The following is an 8,594-nucleotide window of genomic DNA, read 5'->3' as shown; positions in this document are numbered from 1 at the left end:
TAAAAATTCACACAAAAAGTATAGTGGTTAAAAATACATCATTTTGTGATTATTTTGTTTATTGAACAAATAAATTAAATTCAGGACATAACAAAAACAACGGGGTACTGTAATCTAAAACATCACTACATAGTACAAAATAAGGTCGCCTATGTCCCTGTGTATGCTTAATTTGCGAGCCAGGGATTTTGATTGGTTTTGTTTTTGATAGATAGAGTGATTCAAGACGAACGTTTATACGTATAATGACATCTATTAAACTACTCCGAATTTAACGTGTAGCTGTGTAAGCCGCGGGCAAAAGCTAGTACAAATATAGAATCCTAAACCTGACTCTTCAATAGATGATAAAAAGATATAGGTTATTTGTTAAATTTAATGTTGAATCTACTTTTCGCAAAATAATTAGGAAACCGTAAAATTACATACAGATAAAATTACAATTTAACATTTAAGGTTTTGCGAGATATTTGAGTTGTTGAATATAACGTAACTTCTAAATATAACGTACATAGATCTAATAGATAAACAGAATTTCTGTTAAAAGTACTAAAATCATGTTTAAAAAGTTTTCCTTGTGAAAATGTAGTTTTTTCTTGTGAAAATTAATTAGCTATCTGAACGGATAATATCCGATCAGATACGAATAAAGAAGCAAATCTTTCATTAATGATATGAACTTGAATAAATAAAGTCTAAATGAATGTATACAAATTATATTATTATCGTTAAAAATTAGCCACCCAAGAAAAAGTAAAGATAAAGGCAATTAATTGTAAATCTTCAGACATTTGCGTATGACTCCTATATGTCATATTACCTAAAATATATTCTGTAAGTTAAAAGTGTGCGCTGTGGACTTACAAGCCTATCATTGTTGTCAATATTTTATTTTGAGTAACCTACTGAAGAACTTCACCTTTTCAATACCTGCGCTTCCCTATATACCACCAAACGACTAGATGTCGAATGAGTCTTCATCCGTAAATTATAGAGTTCCTTCATCTTCTTCGCTTTTAGCTTCATCTTTCATCATAAGACCCAGTAAGGAGTGGAATTATAGTGTAAACGCATCTACCTTTCTAGTGGCATAAGCAATTTATCAAAGTATGTGAATATATAAACGTGAAGCGTGCTACATTTGCACTGACCACGTCATCGCTTACTATCAAGCGAAGCAATGAACAAACGATTGGTGATTACACGATCAAAAACCTTTGAGAAAACCAAAAAAAATTGAGAATGTTAAACTCTCTTTGCCATTTAATATGAAAAATCAATAAAATTGTTGAACATTTACCACAAAACACCTTAACTATTTTGTACAAGACACCTAAACTATTTACTTTGTCATACATATTCGATTTTTACGCAAAACAATAGAACATTACTCATTTAATTTAATCAATTTGCTTCCTTCCGCGGGGCCATTTAAATCAAAAGGATGTTACAACAAGCCAGACTTAATTGGCTTTTCATGTTGGTAGTTTTCCATAGGGTATATCGATCGGCGCAGATAAATTTATAACGGGTGGAAAGCGATGTCCTGGTTAGGGTGGTGCCTCCCCGATACATTGTCGATAACACCCGCATGTTGCTGGAACCAATTTAAAGGGGGTGGTGCGCTGAATAGATCATATTATCGGATATGCTAAATGTCAACTGACGTATGTTCCATCATATAATCCATTATAATGCAGGCCAAGTATGAACATACCTCAGTAATGAGCTTATATAAAACGTGTAATATATAATCTATATTCGGATATGGAGTAAACAGGATTTAACAGTCACGATGTTAATATCAAGTATGCATTAAGAAGAGTAGTATGGGGCCATCCATAAATTACGTCACATGAACTTTAGGTTCTTTTGAACTTCCTTGTCAGAGGTTATCACATTTTACAAACCCCGTTCCCCATTATATGACGTAACAATTTTCCAAATTTTACTCATGGATTTATGAATAATCCAAAAAGTGAATTGAAATCAATTTTGTATCTTAGTACTTATTTTAACATGTGACATCATATGTTAAAATCCCTCCTCCTTTTAACGTGTGACGTTATTTATCGATGACCCCTATTCAGAAAAAATGATATATTTCTGTGTAACTTTACCCTATGATACTTTAGGCGAAAAACGCCACACTGTCGTGGAACCGTAAGCCACCATCACATTCATAGTATGTATTTGTTCAAGTGCATACGTTTTATACAAGAATTAATCTGTGTATAATAGGCACTATATAATAAATAAATAAATCACAATTAACTCGTCTTATATAGATTTCAATTTACACAGACAAAGCTCACAAACTCAGAGCGAAGAGAATGAAACATAAAAAAATACTGGCCGGTCATCCCCATCTGAATGTCGGCAAAAAGGACAAAAAGAACCACCCGACGCTCCCGAACAAGCTTTGCCCTCTTCCCTCGCGGTTCGTGGGAGATTTTCAAGATTGCCTTTTTTATTTCTGGCCACATACGTAATTAGGGGTGCTGTGGCGGCGCACCCTAGAATGAGTAAAAGCAATTTCAATATTTATAGCTTTACACCAACATAATAAATATATTATTATTTTTACTTACTTCTATCTAATATTTGAGAAAATTATATTGCGGTAATATTTTTTGGTTTTTCTAATTATAAGAAAGTCTTATCTGCTATGTACAGCGACAAAATTTGTTGTGGGTAACAAAGCTTTTTACAAGAATCAAATTTTCTCCTAATCCTACTAATCCTACTAATATTATAAATGCGAAAGTTTGTAAGGATGTGTGTGTGTTTGTTGTCACGCAAAAACTACTGAACCGATTGCAATAAAATTTGGTAGGTAGACAGCTGGACAACTGGAATAACATATAGGCAACTTTTTATTTTATCCCATTATTCCTACGGGATACGGACCGACGCGGGTGAAACCGCGGGGCGCAGCTAGTGAAATATAAATATCGTAGGAACGTAAAAATTATTAAGGTTATATTATGCAAATAAGCCAACAGATAAATTCTTATCCATTGCGGGCACGTGCACTTTGTTTATAAATAATATTTTAGAGCAATTTCCTTTGTATTTTTGTATAAAGAATGAATTCTAGATTTAATCTTTACTGCTGTAATATATATTTTATTTATACTTGCCATTCTCTGTGGGCATAAGACCGAAACGAAAATATGAATGAACTCGCTCCCCATGTCGGTGTCGTCACGTGACATGCGACTCCATTTGTGATGTGAACATAGAGATATAAAAAACTAGATGTGACTGATACTGGTAAAATGGTACAGGTCATTACATTTGATGATTTTACTAAATTAATATTGGGAATGTGATGCTATGCATATAATATTACCTCAGTTCTTTTTATATCGGGATTTTTTTATGTCAGAGTGGGGAACTGAGTTGGTGGTTTGCTGATGGTAAACGATCACCACTGCCCATTAACATTCGCAGAGGCAGTACCTATACGAATACGCTACCCATTTTTAAGGAGATAATGTATTAGGAGAGGATTAACGACTGGAAAGAAGGAATGAACTGGGAAAGGTGATGAAAAGGAAACAGGCTTCCGGTTTCCCTACTCACCGTACGAAACACAGTAGCATGCTACTATTTCACGACGGTCTTTTTTGGGGGTGTTGTACTTCCCCGTGTCGAGCTGGTCCAATTCGTGCCGAAGCATCTCGACTCCTCCGTCCTTTACTCATCCGTACCAGTCAATGCCTTTATTATGCTTCAGGCGCACCGACAGCTTTATTGCCTATTATTGCATAAAAATACAATGATTTAAATTTTGATAAAGACGGTCAGGTTAATCTACAAAACGAAGATTGACCAAATCAGTTGACAACGTAAAAAAAATCGATCTTGTTGTTATTACTACAGGTACTTCCATAAGCGATAAGTCATGCGGAAACCACGAGCACTTGTCGTTTGACACCGTGAACCGCGATAAGCGCCGAGGGGTGCTTCAGTTACAGATTATTAAACCGGGCCCCGACCAGGGAATACATGATTATTTATTAGGGATGATTAAGTATATCGTAGCAGTAACCGTGAAGTAAAAAACAAATATTTTTTTGGAAATTATAGTCTTTTGTTTAAATACGCCATAAGTATGTTGATCGTTAAAAGTTCAATTTATCAATTGGGATGCTGACAAATAACTATTTACAATATAGCGAAATAATGAGCACTAAATATTATGGGTAGATCTATATATATGTGATAGAAAATATTAATTATGTAAAACCGAAGAGTTTAGTTGTTTGTTTCATTAATCTCAGGAGTTCCTCGGCCAAAATTATATAAACATTTTATCAAAGAGATATTCTGTGTCCAATTCTCTGTGTACTGTGAGACTTGCATTATGTAATAACGAATAAACCTTTAAAATAATTACATAATTTGAAGATTTACAAAGCTCGCTCTCTTTAAAGTAATTACTTACTCTTCTTGTTTATCGTGAATAATAATCTCACAATGATCACCAAAAGGTATATGAAGGTACCTATAATATACTAGCTGTTCGCCGTATATAGGTATTTAAAAATAATAGTACATGTGACGCCAAAATACAGACATGAAGTATTGTATTGCAAGAGTGTAAATTGATAGCAGTATTAATTGAAACCACCAAGCACTTAATGAGTCTACAAGTTTTATAATCAACGAGATTAAAAAGGTAAAGTAATATTGGTAAAACCGTTTACCACCTAGCCGTGTGAATGTAGGTAGTAAGGGTGTTTAAAATTAGTTTAGAAAGGGATGTAACCGAAGAAATTCCCCTTTACAGTAAGTCAAGTATGAAATGAAATATACCACGAAAGTTAACGGATAAAATGGCAACGGAAATTGTTTCTAATGCCGATTGCGATATTATGGTCAATAATGGTTTTTATTTGAATGAATAAATATTTCCGTATTGTTTATAGATTTCCATTAAGGTCTATTATATGACTATAGTTATGTAATGAAAGGTTTATAATATTGACTAGTTAGATATTACTTTGATTACATTTCTATGTCGACAGCATGCGGCCCATGTAAATAAGTCAACCTCCTGAGCTCTACCAGTATTAATTTGATCAGACTTCTGTGTAGATAGACTACATGCGGCCCATGTGGCATCTAGGTAACCTTCTGTGCTCTACCAGACTTACATTTACTGTATTCTTTTTTCCTGTTAGCATTCATCAGAAATAGCTCATAGACGTCAGGCTTATCAGCCTGACCTACCTGAGAAAGTGAGCAATAGACTAAAGAACGAACGAACGAGCGAAGCTTGGATAGATAACTTTAAATGTAGAAAGAAAATAAAAACAATTACGCCTGGCGGTCATTGATATATGAACAAACTACCCTCATGTTGATCACCCTCGTTGACGATTAAGTGTTTCCATAAATGGTTCGTCCGCCTGATATACTTCTAGACATCATCATTTATTCTATTTTAGAGCGCATAGGGTCTGAAATTCTTTAACGTTTTGAAATCGTGATCGTTGAATCGTCGTACACTAAATTCAGTTCAATGTACAATTTGACACGATCGAGCTCCTTTGCCGGTATGCGGGTGGGGTGAGACATAATTTTGTTTTTTATTTAACAATTTGATCCCTTTATTGAGGGTGCTTCATTGATGGTATTTAAATTTAAGGACCTGAGTTACATCAACACTTCCATTTGGTAGGGTAAGTTATATTTATACACAGGGTAAATAACAATTATTAAGGCTTCATGATTATAAAATATAATTAATATTACAAAATATATAAAATATAATTAATATTACAAACGTTCCGTTTTGGAAGAAATGAAACAATTCTAAAGATATTATTGTGACTGAGTAAGTTCTCACAAGCGTATATATGTATAAAATTTCCAGTTCCCTGAGGTAGCCACTGGCCCCTCGACTTAGAAGGTATTTCAAAACAAAGAAACAAATGGAGTCCTTGCCCTCACTGTAGCCCTCCTCGGCGCACAAAGGGCTGTGATTGTGAGGGACAGCCGGTAAGAGGAAAGGCGGGGAGGAGGGAGGTGAACGACCTTCGGCCGGGGTGGCCGCCCCCTGCGTCTGCGCATGCTTGGGCGACGGTCTGTAACGTCCCTAAGTATATTTATAAAGATCTAAATTTCGCCCCAGCACATCCGAGTTTTGTAACAATAAAACCAGAACAAGTATCCAGACGCCGATTTCAGGACTTCTGTGCAAATAAAATTAGCAATTGCATAGCCAATTCTATAAAAACTAGTGTAAGGTTATATACGTATAATACATGTATTACCGCGAATGCTCTATTATTACAAATGGGATTGGATTTTTAGAACTCTAATATTTTGATCTTACCCGAGAAGAAACGTGCTATGTAATCCACCATTTCGGTGGCTTGATAACTAGAAACACACTATAGAAATCATTGTACGACCTTCATTTTGACTTCCTTAGACAACATTTTTTAATGTGAAAAAATAAGATAGTTATGATTGAATTAATAAGTAAAGCAAGCACTGAAGAATGCACTGAATTATTTTTTTAAATAATATTAATAATTTATTTTTATTCATTTGATTAAAAAAATGTGTTATCAAGCAAAGACATTAAAACTGTTAATTAAAGTTAAAATCACACCGAGAACGTGAATATTTTTAAAATCAGAGAATTCACCCCTCACCTGTTGTTCACTTCACAGGAAATAGGATATTAGCATAGTAAGCACATAAATAGAATTATTTTCACGTAGCATTACGTAACTAAAGGAATTTAGTCACAAAGGGTCGTGTTATAATAAGTGGATCGTTCATTTAAAAAATGCAGCGAGATCTTTAATGTTTTAATAAAAAAACAGGACTATTTTTATTTAAATAACAAAAATATTTCTTGGTTATGTATCTATAATAGGTTAACTATTGGTTATATTGAAGAAATATAATTAATTGAAATACTTAGACACACCAATTTCTTTTGAGCAAACTTTGAAGTATATCCTAGTGCCTAATTAAACTACTCCTTTTATTTTCTTTTATTAGTTAATGAAGACGAATCAAACAAAAGACTTCTTAAAACTGCTCATAAATTAATTCTGTCGTTACTCCCTAAAATTGATAAATAATGACACACAATAATGACAATTCTCACTGCCTAATGTGTAGGAATTCGCATAACCTCAACCAGGTGCCGTCCACGCACGTGTCAATAAAACCAACAAATTATCAAATTTTAAAGTAAGTGAATAATCACGGTGGCGCGACCCCCACCTGTTACGTCCCCTCGGGCGGAAATGGGGAATTTGCATTACAATCAAATAGTACCCTCGCATAGCTCTCTTCCGGCCTGCCCTGAACCCGTGCCCTCTCGCTGATGCGCATCATTCCGACCCCGATTGTGATCTCATGTGGAATATCCGTTGAAAATGAAAATATGAACTTCATACTCGCTAGTGTCAGCATACCCTTACATTTTGGAATATTTCCGCAGGAAGTCAACAAAAATTGATGACCCAATTTACGCTGTGTCGTATGAAATTGGAATGTCATATTTAACTTTGTAATGTATTGACATGTTAATTATGTTATTAGCGTACACTATAAAATTTTCACAAACAATTAAAAGCGAGGTATGTTTGGTATTCAGAATATAATCACGTAAAATTTTAACACTAAATTCAGAAAGCCCTATATTCTGCTTCGATTCAGTAAAGGATATTGCTAAGTCCTACTTTTTTGATAAAAAAAATATATATGTACCTAAAGGTGACATTAGTATGATATCTCACAAACATAATATGTCATGTCATGTATGTATTAGTTCTTCATAGAAATCATAACTTAATGAAAGAAAATCTAAAAATTCAAAAGACTAGCTAAAAATCCTACGTATCTGAATGAGTGCATCTGAATACTTTTGTCATTGAAATAGTTCAAGAACTGCGATGACTGGAGGACAAAAAACGGTGACCTAAATTGGAAGCCTATTTAGTTCACAGATGCGCTAAACTCTACAGCCACTTTTTATTTTATATTAAATTTATAGACTTCATCGAAAACAATTTAATTAATACTTCATATTGAATAAAGCATATCTATTAGCTATTATATAGCTCAGAGTTTATATTATCAGTTAGAGACAACAGTTCAGACGGTTATTCAATAAAATATATTTTTTCCTGTTCTTGATTAAAATATTGACGATTATTTTGTTATTCAACCCACAGAATAAGTATAAATAGTATAAGAATATAGTTTATATTTTCCTTTTTATTATTGAAAAATATGTGGCTATCATCATAGTGGGTAATAAACAGAAAAATTTAAATTCTTGAAAAACATAGAATCACAATTTAGATTAACAAGAACGTATGTAGAAAAATATATTATTCTACAGTTCGTACAAAAATGTAACAGTTAATGCCATTTAAAGTAGGTAAGTTAAAATGTAAAGATGTCAGCGATAGATGGCTGCATTAACTTCATCTTGCATCTCAGTTTCATCTGAATCACGTTCGCGTAGCCTTCATTATGTACGCCTTTGAAGGGATACTTTGATATTCCGCTTCAAAGTGCATTTAAATTGTTTGTTGCTTAGTCAAGACCTT

This window comes from Zerene cesonia, chromosome 11 (assembly GCF_012273895.1).
Source record: "Zerene cesonia ecotype Mississippi chromosome 11, Zerene_cesonia_1.1, whole genome shotgun sequence".
NCBI lineage: Eukaryota > Metazoa > Arthropoda > Insecta > Lepidoptera > Pieridae > Zerene > Zerene cesonia.
This window is presented reverse-complemented; position numbering follows the sequence as displayed.